The sequence below is a fragment of the Eubalaena glacialis genome, chromosome 2, assembly GCF_028564815.1.
Source record: "Eubalaena glacialis isolate mEubGla1 chromosome 2, mEubGla1.1.hap2.+ XY, whole genome shotgun sequence".
Taxonomy (NCBI): domain Eukaryota; kingdom Metazoa; phylum Chordata; class Mammalia; order Artiodactyla; family Balaenidae; genus Eubalaena; species Eubalaena glacialis.
The window spans coordinates 144648090-144663200 of NC_083717.1; the positions used below are offsets into that span (position 1 = coordinate 144648090).

A 15111-nucleotide genomic window follows, 5' to 3' on the forward strand; every position below is an offset into this window, starting at 1 on the left:
TGGCAGGATTTCCTTCTTTTTGTGACTGAATACTATGCCACTGTGTGTATATACCACCTTTTCTTTATCAATTCATCCATTAGTGGACATTTAGGGTGTTTCCATATCATGGCTATTGTGAATAATGCTGCGATGAACATGAGAGTGCAGATACCTCTTTGAGGTACTGATTTCATTTCCTTTGGATACATACCCAAGAGTGGAATTGCTGGATTGCATGTGAGGGGTATTTTTAATTTTTTGAGAAACTTCCATATTGTTTTCCGAAATGGCTGTACCATTTTACATTCTTGTTTGTGCTGTGAATGTATGTGCTCCTTGACCATCTCCACCATTGGTGGAGTCAAGCCTTCTGGAAGTTTCCTGAGGCACTCTCACCCCCAAAAAAGTTATGGATAAATAAAGGCTATTTGACTTCTAAAGAGTTTTTTTTTTTTTTGTTAAGTTTAAATAACCAGCATAAACCAAATGTCAATATACACTACATAGAAAAAAATGCTGGGTATGGCCATTTTTCACAGGAAAAAAAAAGTTCATTTTCTTTTTATTTATTTATTTTTGGCTGTGTTGCGGCTTCGTTGCTGCATGCAGGCTTTCTCTAGTTGCAGCGAGCGGGAGCTACTCTTCGTTATGGTGCGCAGGCTTCTCATTGAGGTGGCTTCTCTTGTTGCAGATCACGGGCTCTAGGCATGCGGGTTTCAGTAGTTGTGGCCAGTGGGCTCAGTAGTTGTGGCACACGGGCTTAGTTGCTCCACAGCATGTGGGATCTTCCCAGACCAGGGCTAGAACCCATGTTCCCTGCATTGGCAAGCAGATTCTTAACCACTGCACCACCAGGGAAGCCCCCAAAAGTTCATTTTTAAAGCCCACACAATATGGGTCATGAAATAATTAAGCAATGATTTTGAGGTGCTGCTGTTTGGAGAAGGCTTTCTGGGGCTTTAGGAAACATATCAGAGTGGTATGCAAAGTGGGGCAAATCTATTTCTGGCCCAGACTCAAGGAACGAAATGACTCTTCTTATCAATGAAGATTTTTAATTTTCTTTCTCAGTCCCTCAACACAGAAAATTCTTGTTTTCCACAAAGAGAACAAAGACCTCAGAGAGAATAGTCACAATGTGCTGAAACAAATAAAGCAGTTAGTTTTTTCTGTAGCCTATTTGAGGGAAGTAAAATCTTCTACAGGAATCAATTGATTAATAAGTGATTCATGAGTGTCTTTGTTTTTGTTTTGTTTTGTTTTGTTTTCTTTCCGGCCTTGCGGCTTGTGGGATCTTAGTTCCCTGACCAGGGATTGAACCCGTGCCCCCTGCAGTGGAAGCGCAGAGTCCTCCACTGGACTGCCAGGGAACTCCCTCATGAGTGTTTAAGAAAAGCCCAGGGGCTTCCCTGGTGGCGCAGTGGTTGAGAATCTGCCTGCCAATGCAGGGGACACGGGTTCGAGCCCTGGTCTGGGAGGATCCCACATGTTGCGGAGCAACTAGGCCCATGAGCCACAACTACTGAGCCTGTGCGTCTGGAACCTGTGCTCCGCAACAAGAGAGGCTGTGACAGTGAGAGGCCCGCGCACCGCGATGAAGAGTGGCCCCCGCTCGCCGCAACTAGAGAAAGCCCTCGCACAGAAACGAAGAACCAACACAGCCAAAAATAAATTAATTAATTAATAAAATTAAAAAAAAAAAAAAAAAAAGAAAAGCCCAGGACACAGTGACAAGAGGTGGACAGCCAGGGCAGATACTCCAGGACACAAGCATTGGGGCACAAAGAAAAGGATTTGAACAACATAATAGAAATTATATTTTTAACTCTATGGTTTTGGACTATCACCTCCTCTTTGAAGAAGGAGTTGGAAATTTGTTCCAAAAACACTATTTAACCTTATATTTTGTCATATATAAATGTATATAGTAGACTGTAGATCACATTAATTCAGCAAGTCTCTACAAATATTTTATTACCTGATTTAAAGAGCACTTCCACCAGATATGATGATCCACAGAGTCGTAGAGTGGATGGGCCTTGCTCTCACTATTGTTTCTCAAGGCCTGGCAAGCCCAGTTAAGGAGGATCCTTAATGAGCAAAGTCTTAGGCAGGCTGGATCTTGTCTAAGTATGCTACAACTTAGAAAAATAGCTTTCAGCAAATAAACTGTAGGTATAAGTTAAAAAAAAAAAACAGTACAGAAGTATTTAATGCTAAGAAAAGTCTTTTGACATCGGTTCAATGTGTCGATGATATACAACAGAAAAATGATATATGACAGAACTATTACGCTTATACTCATGTTCTAGTAAAGGTCTGAATGCTAATGAAAAATGTATCTTTAAATAGCAACTGTCCTCTACCCTCAGGAAGTTGCAGGAAAAAAATTGCCTCAGATGTTATAAATTATATATTGCTCATCTTGAGCTCAGTCAAATTGATCATGTTTGCTTCAGTTGAAGTAAAGACATCTTTTGAAATTTCGGATCAGAGCCATTTTCTTTCAGAATAAATAAAATCAAGAAACAAACCAGACACTGATTCTCCATCAACTACTGCAGGTAATTTTTCTTCTAAATTGAGACCCCCATCAGGAGAGTGGACCAGTCTTACCTGTGAGGTCACCAAGATGGTGGGTCCAGGGTTTTGGGAAATGGAAGTACAATCTCTTCTGGGATTCTCCTCTTCTCTGAGGCTTTACTTGGGCAGCATTCTCCGCCTCAACTACTGCAACACTAGGACATTCTTCACTCTACCTGCACCAGCTGCAACAGAAAGATTCAGGAAACAAAAACTCTCTCATTTTTACAGCAAAGATGGAATCAATGTGATGTAAAGATTTAGTGATTTAATGGCTTCATGATTTAATGTCTAAATTTAATTTAATATCCAAGGCCAGTCATAAAATTGGACTTTATATGAAAGAGATTTCCAATCTACGCTAGTTGGCACTGTCTACTAAACACCATACCAAAATGTACACGAGAGAATATTTGCTATTCTGTAATGTGTTATGTTAAAGTGAAACATATGAGTACCTATAATTGGAAATTACTCCCAAAGAAAGCTAAATTAGCAAGTCTTTTACTTTGATAGATAAGCAATTTGAAAGATATGTTGTCAAATCCCTACTGTCTTTTGAAAAAGTTTTAAAGACTGTGTGTGAATCAGGGCTATCTTGATTGCAAAAGGGAAAAAGACAATTCAAGCCTGATTAAGTAGACCAGCTCATGAAATCCAAGGAGATCATCCCATCAAACAGCAGAATATGCAGGGCTAGAGCTAACCCCAGCAGCTTGGCCACAGCCTGGAGAAAAATCTCTCTCTCTCTCTCTCTCTCCTTAATCCCCTCTCACTGCCTACTAACTTCTCCAAATCGCAGGTTCTGGGCCACATTTGCGCTTTATCTCTTGTGACTTCCTATGACTTTCACCACCAGGGCGAGAACACCTCACCAGCTCTCACTTTGCAAATGTAAAAATCCCAGGAAGAAATGAATGCCCAGCCTCAGGTCAGGAGGCCAAGTCTGGCCAGGGATTTTGAAAGCACATCACACCTACCACAGGATTCTGCCCTGAGGAAAAAAAAGGAGTTTCCAACAAAAGAAAGAGTGATGAGAAGTCCATAAAAACAGTCTGATTCCATTGCATAGTAAAGATCAAAAGAGCCTTTGGTGGGGGGAAGATTATTTTTCTCAAACTTGTGATATTTTTTAATTGCTTTGTTTTAATTTTTTCAGGCCTGACTCCAAATCTTTGATATCACTTTGTCCTTCGTTTCATGGGTTTAATCAAATTAATGATGGACATTTTTAAAATAAGCTTTATTCTGTTTTCACCTACTTGAAATCACAACTCCTACTTTCTTCAGGATATGAGAAAAAACTACTTTTTCAAGGGGAGAAAAAGAATCAAACAAGTTACTTCCGGAAACTGGCATGTTTTATTCTTTGCAAATAAAGCATCAGAGGGAGAAAAGCACAATCAAAATACAGGCAGGGGGGTGGGGGATGAGAGAAATGGGCAAACTGTTTTTGTTTTGCTTTGTTTCGGTTTAAATAAATTGAATTTAAAAATAAAATACTTGATAAATAAGTCATATTTCTACATGGGACATTGTAAGGCAAAATGAGTCAACAGATGCCCTAAAATTCATAGTCAACTAGCCCACAAATCAGTGGGCTCATATGCTTGCTTGAGTTATTTTCTCTCTCACTTTCTCTCTCGCTTTTCTGAGGCAGGCTAAATAAATACACATACAAGAAAAATCTCTGCAACTAAAAATCCTCGATATACTCTGTACTGCAATAATATTAATAATCAGAAAGTACACTAGGATAGATAAAATCTCTCCTCATTCACTTGTTAAATATACCTGTACTGATTTTCTATACCTTCACTTTTAATCATTCATTACATCCATTTCCATTTCTTTTTTCAGAATCAATTCTGCATCCCTAATGACATCTACATGGTAGTTCAGACATTCTCCCTAAACTTACTGAACACTGCAGAGATCTTCAAAGAGCACATATACTACACTTCAAAGCTTTAAAATGTACATACACACGTGTGTGTGTATTACTTAGAATATTTTGTCTTCGGCATATTTTAGAAGTTTGTAGCTAGCCATAAATTTTCACTTCTCTTGGAGAAAATTCTTTTCTCTATGGTCATTCTTATCTCCTTAAGAGTCAGGTGCTACTTGCCTACCGACACCTCAACCCACAAAAATCTGCTACAGGCCCCCCGCCTCTACCCAGGCATGCGGAGCACAGCGGCCCCATTGAGTCCTGCACAGGTGCTACTGACCCCTGAAGTACCTAAATACCCAAGTAGCATTTATCTTCTTGCCATACCCAGTGACAAAAGGGATGTGTGGTGAGGGACTTGGCTTGCAAGACCTTTCTTCAGGTGGCTCTTCACACTGTGACAACCTAGATAAGTCAGCGAGTCTGAGACCAATAAACCTGAAGGGCCAATAAACCTGAAGCCCCGGCCCATGCCTCACCTGGGTTCTGCTCAGGCAACATGGATAGTCACTCCCCAGGGAAACAGCTCACTCAGCCAGAACACCTACAGAGTTAAAAACAACTCAACTAGTTCTCATAAGCATACTACACAAAGAGCAAGGGGACCTGTAAGGGAGGTTCTCTTACACCACTTCGGGCTTAGAACATTCCATTCTGATAGCTTCATGCTGGCAACAGTCACAGAAAGGAGACAACCTGATTATGCATGTCCTGGATATTGATCAACTGAAGATTGAAAAAGCAGCCCTGCTAATAGGGCAATTAATAGGGACCAAGGATAACTTTTTCTAATCATGATCAGAGTTAAAATGCAAACATTCATGATGAGCCTAATCAGACATTGCTGGACGCAAACACAAAGCCAATCGAAACCCAGATAATTTCCGTCAGTGTACTTCTCTTGGGCAATGCATCCCATCCTGGGCAAGGCCTATCTAGGATCACATGCAATGTCCAGACTGATAGTATAATGAATCTGAGTATAAATTCCTTGAAGACAAAGCCAAAGCATTTCTGTTCCATTTTGTGAATGCTATATAGCATCCATAGTGTGATGGTTAATTTTATGTATCAACTTGACTGGATTAAGGGGCTCCCAGATAGCTGGTAAAACATTGTTTCTGGGTGTGTCTATGAGGTGTTTCTGGAAGAAATTAGCATTTGAATAGGTAGACTGAGTAAAGAAGAGTACCCTCCCCAGTGTGGATGGGCATCATCTAATCTGTTGAGGTCCTGGATACAACAAAAGGGCAGAGGAAGGGAGAGTTTCCTCTCTTTGCCTGAGATGAGACACTCATCTTGTACCCACAGACATCAGCACTGCTGGTTCTTGGGCCTTCGGACTCAAACTAGGACGTCACACCACCAGCTCCCCTTGTTCTTAGGCCTTCAGACTCAGACTGAATTATATTACTAGTTTTCCTGGGTTTCCAGCTTGTAGACAGCAGATTGTGATCTTCTCAGCCTCTGTAATCACATGAGCCAATTCCTATAATAAATCTCCTCATATGTATCTATACCTATAGATATATATATATATATTGGTTCTGTTTCTCTAGAGAACGCTAACTAATACACATAGTGTTCAAATATAATAAATACTATTGAGGTAATAAATAACTGGAAAATTACACTTTCTCCCTGCAATGTTCAAATTAAGTCAAGCTACTAGACTGTTTCATTAAAAAAAAAAAAAAAAATACGGCAAATGTTCAAAACAGATCACTCGCACAAATGCAGCCAAGGCAAAAACAATATGACGTGTTTAATAAATTTAAAGCATCCCAACAGAGAGTCTTCACATTTTTAAGGGAAAATAGAGAAAAATCAAACAGATATTTTCAAATAACTCTTTTAATAATCTAAGCAATGGTGTGGAGGGGTGGAGGAGGGAGGGTTTATTATCAGATGCCAAAACCATTCCTACATGGCTTTAGTCAGACTCAGAGAAAGAAATGTTTCAAGGACAAACACCACCTTTTATTTCTTCCTCACATACAAGTTACGTAGTCTTTAGACTTAAGAGTACAGAGATCCCTTGACAAGTGGGCATTATCACTGCACCAAGGGCACATTTTCCCCACAGTCACTGTTAAGGGGACTGCCAATTACAGATCTTTCTCAAGCACCCTTGTGACCACAGAGAAATCAGCAACTGAGCAGGGAGGGGCAAGACAGGGAGACTGATGACCCCACAAGCCTGGTAACCAAGCACACTGGAAAGGGAAAGAATGAGGTTGCAGTATGAACCATGCAAAAAGTTTTAAAATGGAGGTTTTAACATTTTAATACAAGGGAGCTTAAAAGCATTGACGTTCAATTTCAGTTCCAAGTGATATTCTGTAACAGCACTGACAGACAGAAATGTAACACAAGCCACACATGTAATTTAAATTTTCTAGAAGCCCCATTTAAAAGGGTAAAAAAAAACAGATGAGATCAATTTTATTTAACCCAATATGCCCAACATATTGTCATGTAAACATGCAGTAAATAGAAAAATGTATTAATGAGGTATTCTACATTTTTTTCTTACTAAGTCTTTGAAATCTAATGTGTATATTACACTTACAGCACATCTTAATTCGGGCTAGTCACATTTCAACTGCTCAATAGCCAAATGTGGCTAGTGGCTACTTTACTAGACACTACAGCTCTATAGGCCCCCCAAGAACATTCCTTCATTCATTCAGTTACTATATAATAAGTGCCTACTCTGTGCCGAATACTGTGCAAGGGGTTAAGAATTAACACATCTCTGCTCAAATAGAGGTTGGAGTTTATCATCTCAGCAGGAACACAGATATTAAGCAAATGTTTATGATAGAGTGTGATAAGGGAAATGCATAAAGTGTTGCAAGAGTATAGAATAGTGTGAGCCTATCAGCTAGAAAGGAGTGAAGAAATCAATGTCTAATCTGAGATTAGAAGGATAAATAGAAGTTGATCAAGCTTGGAGGCTGGGAGAAGGGTGGAAACGGGAGAAAAGTGGTCCAGGCAGCGCTTGAGGACCAGATGAGGACAAGGAACTGAACGAAAGCCCATGAGCTGAGGGCGTAGTGCATAAGGGGGAGCGTAGCAAAAAAACGAGGTCAAAGAGGTAGGAGAAATCAAGCCCATCAAGAATGCGGGCTTTTATCATAAGAGCACATGGAAGCTTGGAGATAATGTTAGAGAGAGGTGTGACATGATCAGATTGCATATTAAGAAGGTTACAGAGAGTGATTTTTTGGAGATCAAGTAGGGGGCTTCAGCAGCAGCTAAGGGACAAGATGGCAGTGGCTCAAAATAGGATGGTGGAGAGAGATGTCAGAAATATCTAGGATGTAGACTCAGTAGGATATGATGCCAATGACTAAGTTGGATGTGAGTAGTGAGGGAGAAGGATGCCAGCTAGGTTTCTGACATGAGCAACCAGGTAAATGGTAGAGCCATGTGATGAGCTGGAGATATCATGGAAGAGCGAGTTAGAGGTGGAAGAACATGAGTTCCATTTTGAACATGTTCATGTTGAGGTGTCTATTATACATCCAAGAGGAAATATCATTTAGACCTGGACCTGGAGAGAGGTCGGAACTAAAATTTTAACTTTAGGGATCAGTGGCAAAAAGATCTAAAGCCACAGAAATAAATGATATCACCTAGGGTCCAAATGTCCAGTGCAAAGAACAGAGAGCTTGGTCCTGAGAATCTTCATCATGAAAAGATTGAATAGTTTAAAAGAATCCCAAGGTGGCTGCAATGTGTCCAGGGAAGTCAGGACAAGAATACAGAACAATGGCAGCACAGGAAAGCCAAGAAAAGAGTTTTCTCTGGGAAGGAGTGAGTGGTGAATATGTGAAAAGCACGTAAAAAAGTAAAGGAAGACAAGAGGTAAGAACTGTCCACTGGACTTTAAGTCAGACAACATTGTAAGAGCAGCTCCCATGAAGTGGTGGGGCCACAGGATCAGGAAGTGGAGACAGCATGCTTGACAACTCTGACAATCTGATTACAACAGGAAGATGAGAGTCAAGGCAGTGACCTCATCCCCATTCTCTATTCCCCATTATCCTGCTTCTATCTGTCAACGACCCACCATAAAATCAGCACTGACACACGCATAGTTATAACTACACACAGAAGGTCTGTCTGCAGCTAAAGCCAAGCAAACATAATCCCCACAGTAGGGGAAGCAACTAAATATTACGAGGTGATTGTTTGTCATCAAAAGATACTTCCTTTTCAAGGAACCCCCAAGTGTAAAAGAATTGGCACTGTGGTGAGGAGATTTTCCTAAAACATCCTTCTGTTGCTAAGGAACTTCCAGGCTACACAACTGCACACATGTAAGTCTACCCCTGGCCTGTGGTGATCATCATTATTCCCTATTTTCCTACCTTCAGAACCACTGGGGATAAAAATGTCCATGGGCAGGCCAGTGAGACGCAGATGATGGAGAAATAGAGATGGCATAAAACTGAATCATGGGCTTCCCTGGTGGCGCAGTGGTTAAGAATCCACCTGCCAATGCAGAGGACACAGGTTCGAGCCCTGGTCCGGAAGGATCCCACATGCCGCGGAGCAACTAAGCCCGTGCGCCACAACTACTGAGCCTGTGCTCTAGAGCCTGCGAGCCACAACAACTGAGCCCACATGCCACAACTACTGAAGCCCGTGAGCCGCAACTACTGAAGCCCGCGCACCTAGAGCCCGTGCTCCACAACAAGAGAAGCCACTGCAGTGAGAAGCCCTGTGGTCAGAAAAGACAGTTTTCATGGATTTCAAAACCTTGAAAGACAGCATGGTGGAAAAAAGAAGCTGGATCTCAGATCTGCCTGGATTTAAACCCTGGTGTTCCTACTTACTGCTGCATGCCCTTGGGTAAATCACTTCCACAGGGTAAGCCTCAGTTTCTTCATCCACAAAAAAAGGGTCTAATAGCTCCCTTACAGTTTTGTGGTGGAAATTAAATGGGATAATGCTTAGGATGGAAAGTGCTCACTCAACTGTCTGGCATTTAATAGTTATAGATAGTTAACAAATGTTCATTTCTTCCCACGAGAGGCTTCTGATCCTTCTGACTCTTTGGTCAAAATGTCCTTTAAATGTGCGTTAAATAGCATGAATGGGAGGTGTGTGCTAGCACTGAATATTTCAGCAAAAAGAATCAATGTGAAAATTAGAAGACCAAGCAAGTTAACATGTCAACATATTCTGAAGGAGTTAGAGAAATCCTGAAATCACACCAGTGATTATTATCTGACAGATGGGTGAATAAAACAGACAGCCAGTGTCACTCTTGTTTCAGACTTTCCAGAAAAGAATGAGGTTACGGTAACCTCTAGTATAGTTCCCTCCTGACATTAGGAGATTTTGTCACTAATATCCTTAACACAGAAAACTAATGGGATTTTCCCACTTCTACATGCCCAATTTCAGAACCACAGTTAAACAACTGTTTGGTTTTTTTAAAAAATAAAAAAGGATTTAACATTGTAGGAAACATTTTTTTTTAATTTCATTTCATTCAATGATTTGGTGATTAGTAGGCCTGTATTCTGTTTCCTTATCCATTATCCCAGATTTTGAACTACAGGTCATTTCTCTAAATCTCAAGGTCAGCTGGGATGCTCTGACATCAATCTCTCCAATCTTTAGAGGAGGCTTGTCCTAAGGCCATGCTCATCTTCCAAGCTCTCTCAGCACAATCAGTGATTGTCTCTGGGCTTATCCAAGAAATCAAAACCCTCCACCCCTCCACCCCCTCCTCTCCAGAAAGCATTCAGAACGCTGTGAATAAAAAGGACATCGTTTCAGAGTTAAATGTTTAATCAAACCTAATGTACTTTTTTAGAGTAAATTAGTTAGTACTTTAATAGTCTTTACAAACTACTTTTGACTCTCCTCACAACCAAGCCAGACTCAGTACATAGAGTGAGTCAAGACTTGCCCTCTTAAAGGGATCATTTTTGTCCTGACCCATACCAGCTGGAAATGATGACTACTGAATTAAGAACAAATTCTTACATGTTGAAGTAAGGTTTCCTACCAACTGCCCATTTCATCTTCCACATCTCCCTCATATTAACATTACAATCTCATTTATTAGCTACTAGCCATTTCCCAAACATGCCCCCCACTCTGTCTCATGCTGCACTTCACTGATGCTGTCACCTTTGCCTAGACTGGTTTCCTTCATCTCCACCTAGTCAAACCTTCCTTCAAGGCCCAATTCAAATGCCACCTCCTCTACGATCTTTCCAGATCAACACAGACAGTGATTAGTCTTCTCTCCACCAAACAGCCACAGCACTCAGACTATACCCACCCCATGGTGCTTTGCACAAACCAAATTTAACTCTGCTTATGTGGAGATAGAATTCATCTGTCCTCTTGGTCTGTAAGTTTCTTGATAGCAAAAATCATGTGTAAATATTATAATAATTTTTTATAAATAACAAGTGCTTACAAATAATCAATGTTCAATAAATACTAATCAGTTTTTTAAAAGTCTTAGCAAATGCTCTAAATCACTAGTCACATATTTCTCCATTTCTAAGTTGCCTAACACTCAAGGGCTGTATGACAGGATGGGCAAAGCCAAGGTCCTTTTAACTAGTCCCAAATTTTCACCACTTACCACATCCTAGTTTTCCTTCGAATCATCACAACATATTCATTACGGCTTTCGTTCTAAACCCAGGTAAGTCCCTCAGAGAAGTCAATCCTCCTTGGAGACTACATTTTGTAATAAGGATTTGCAGTTGGAAGGGAAAATTGGTTTTCAGCCTAGAGCCTGGTCCTTCAGGTTTTGACATTTCTATTGTGACAATATAGTAAACATATTCAACATGTGAGAAAACATCCTTCCTCCTATATACAACAGATATAGAAGTCACGAGCCCACTGCCTGCTACTTGCCATCTCATCAGAAAGGCAGAGTTCGTTATTGTCATGGTAGGTGCTTTCTGTGACCCTATCTAAAGAGAAGCTCCAGAAAACTCACCCACTGAGGGCAGGGTTTTAATAGCTTGAAGACTGACACAATTTATAATCATTTCTCAGTTTGAACCTATGTCACCCTCGCCATGTAAGAGATTTTTTTTCCTGTCTAAGACACACTTTCCTCCATCACTTTTGAAGATTACTAAAGCAAAATACTCTCCTTCTACACCTTATTTTTGGTTGGCAGGGGGTGATGCCCTTAAGAGGGGAGAAGACCCCGTGTCCCTCTCCAGAAGAATTAAAGCCAATCAGATCATTTTCTAGGAATTTTCTGACAGCTGACCCTCCACATCAGAGGCAGAGCCCCAGCTGCATTGTGCGAAAGCAAATAATACGCAGGAGGCAGCTTGGGCCTCTACTAAGGAGCTTTGCTATGGAAAAACCCAGATGCTGCTACTGCTGGACAGATCCTAGAGAAAGGTGGCCAGCCCTGGAGAGGTCAAAGTTCAGGAAAAGCTGGTTGATTTTTCTATTAAACTCTACACTGTAGGAAATCTGTGCTTCCAGTATGAAAAAGAAAATAGATGACAGACTAAAAAGGCTAGGTGCTTAAAGGGACATAAAATATTGACAAACATTAAGTAGCCTTCAAGTCCAAATTTTAATCACACATTGAAGCCAAGATAATCGTATTTACAGTAAAACTGCGTCCACGTGGCCATGTGAGTAACAGCCCCATTAACTGATGCCAAAGCAGAAAAACCATGCTGGGTGGAAGACGGGCCACAGGAGAGAAGGCAGGCTACACAGAGACAAACATGTCCCTTCCTTCGGCCATTTGTCCTAAAGAGACGCTGAAAGCAGTACAATTTGGAGTGTTGCAAAGCATCACGACCCCTTTCAACTTTTAGCTGTTCAATTAGTTTTCAATAAATTGAAAGAGGGCAGAGTTTGGACAGGCTTTTATGCCCACACCTCTAGAAAAATTCACAGAGCTTGACCAGAAAGCAATGTTGCTGCCTAAGTGATAAAGGGATAATTCTAATATAATTGAAAAGAGCAAACCATTAGGGGAATGAACACCTCTGGGCTTATCCACAAGAGCTAAGGCCTTTTATTACTAGATTTATATATCCCCATACCACCCAGATCAAAAGTGAGTGAAAGTCATTTCCACATAATGACTCTCTGGTAGCCTATGAATAATGAGTGTGCCATCTCCATCCGTCGCTCATTAGGAAGGGATTGGCCCCTTTACAAACACAGTACAGAATAGCTCAACCTTACATAAAGCTTTTATGAAGAAAGAGCTGGGCAGAATTTCCCAGAGCAACCAGGAGAGCAGATTCTATCCTCATCTTTACTGGTTGGGTTTGGTAAATTTAACCTTGACACGCTTCCATTTCTGAAGATGTAAAACAGAAACTCCCTCTCTAACAACCCATCTTCAACAGTCTTTATCAGGTTAATGATGTTCGTATGCACCGTAAGAAAAATGTACAAAAAGAATCCACAGCTATATTTTTCTCTTGTTTTCTGGCCATGGCCAAGCCTGTTAAAGACAATGATTCAGTAAGAAAAAGAATGCAGAAAGTTTATTTCTAAGGGTTATCCTTAGAAACATCCTTACATGTTCAGTGGACTTTTAGTGTTGAGGTGGCTATTTATCCACCCTTATGGTACCCAAGTGGCTAACCCGCAGCTCTGAGCCCTTCTGATGAGAATTTCCTAGTCCACCAGGGCCACATGGACCATGTCAAGATGCCTCCCAAGAGGAGTATATGAGGAGGTTGATGAGCTACATCCACTCTTCTGTCTCCTGATCTAGAGTATAGCTTTGGATTTCTTTTTTGTTACTTCAGTAGTGAACAGTGGTAAAAGTCAAGGCAAGCTTTAACATAGTCCAAGTCACCATTCTCACCAATCTTCAAACCCAAACCAAAGTTTGTCATCAGGCCTAGCTCACCAAGTCCAGACAATGTATACATTGCCAAAGCCATGAGAACAACTTTGTCCCACCCCAAGCATTGCCTGACATAAGCGCGTCTCCACCCTGGCTACACATTAGGATCACCTGGGGAGCTCCTAAAATCCAGATGCCCAGGCAGCATCCTAACTAAGTCAGAATTCCAAGGGTGTGTCATTACATTTCAAGTCTCCCTAGGTGATTTCAAAGTGTACTCAAGGTTGAGAACCACGACAGCCGAGTACCTTTCCATCCTACTATATGAGTTTAGTCCTAGGATGACCAATTTATCCAGGTTTGCCTGCAACTTTCTCAGTTTCAGCACTGAAAGTTCCACATCCCAGAACCCCTTCAGTCCCAAACAAACCAGGACAGTTGATCAATCTAATACTGAACACAATTTTTTCAATACTTAGGTTTCAGCCCTATCAAAAAGAGGTCTTTTTTTTACTGCTTCTTACACTTGCCAGTGATGAACCATCTCAAATCAAAATCCACTATTTCTCACCTTCTCCATATATGCTCTTTATTCTACATCTCATTTCCTATCCAAATTATTCCAGGAAAAATATCTAAGACACAGGGGATATTGACTCACGAGCAGAGAGATTACCTGAAAAAGTTAAAAATGGATTTCAATGAAATTTATGAAAAGCCTACTACATGCCAAGCAGTTTCAAATGTTGTGGATCAAAGATGAATAAGAAGAGAAGCTTACATTCAGAGGGTTCACAGTCCAGTAGCACTACAACAGCCCAGGAAGCAAAAGGAAAGAGCCAAGGGAAACAGAAATAAAGGAGTAGATTAAAAAGTAGGCCAGGAGAATACATTTGTAGATTTTGTAGATGTGTAGATTTTAACTTTGAACTTTAACCGTTTTAGGAAAATATGATACATATCCGCTCAAAATAAAAATGTAATGCTAGAAGAACAAAGAAACTTCCACATGTACTTTGAAAGAGCTATTTCTTCAGGCATCACTTCAGAAAATATTTTAGTTCTAAATTTTAAAAATCAGGGCAGATGAGCTGATTCAAAACCACTCACTTAAAGCTCCTAGAAAATCCAAGGTCAATGACCGTAACAAAGCCCAGAACACATCTGAGCTAAAGGAAGCTATTTGACTAGAAATTTGCCTCCATTTTGGAATTTGAGCTCATTATACTATTAATAACCCTCTCTTGTGAACCTTCCCTTAAGAAAAGCAAAAAATAAAAATAGCACATATGGTGGTCTGATGGGTCAAGGCACATTGAATAAGACTTGAAAACAACGAAGAGAAAAGGTAATCTCAGAACTGCATAAGAAAATAAAATACAGACCTCTCTTTTAATAAAATCAAAAAGAATAGGATAAAAGTTTCAGTATTCATTCTAAAACATTCTCAGCCACTAGGCAGACTTGATATGGTTGATTTTGGATAGGTTCAAATCTTATTTTTATAAATTCTCCAGAAAAGGTAATTATAGGCTCATTCAGTTTTCATTTTATTTTAAAATCTAATCAGAAAGTCTAATCTAAATAGCTCTCCCTTTTTCCCTATTTTCATTTCACTCCAGGAAAAAAAAAAGAATAACTCATCACCACATCAGGCTTAAAAGATACCTAAGAATATTTAAGTTCTATTTCTTCTTTTATTTCTTACTGAGAAATGGATAAAAGTGAAATTAGCTCAGTTTAAACAGGAAGCATTTCTGGGTAG

The 15111-nt window shown here is 40.3% G+C and overlaps 1 long non-coding RNA gene across 1 annotated transcript in view; it reads right to left on the reverse strand.

Moving 5' to 3' along the window:
* Window positions 1-2626: 2626 nt before the first annotated feature.
* LOC133085452 (uncharacterized) overlaps window positions 2627-15111 on the reverse strand; it is a 228118-nt gene continuing 215633 nt past the window's right edge. Inside the window, exon 3 of the long non-coding RNA XR_009699555.1 lies at window positions 2627-2750. This is a non-coding gene — a long non-coding RNA (uncharacterized LOC133085452). The remainder of the gene's footprint in view (window positions 2751-15111) is intronic.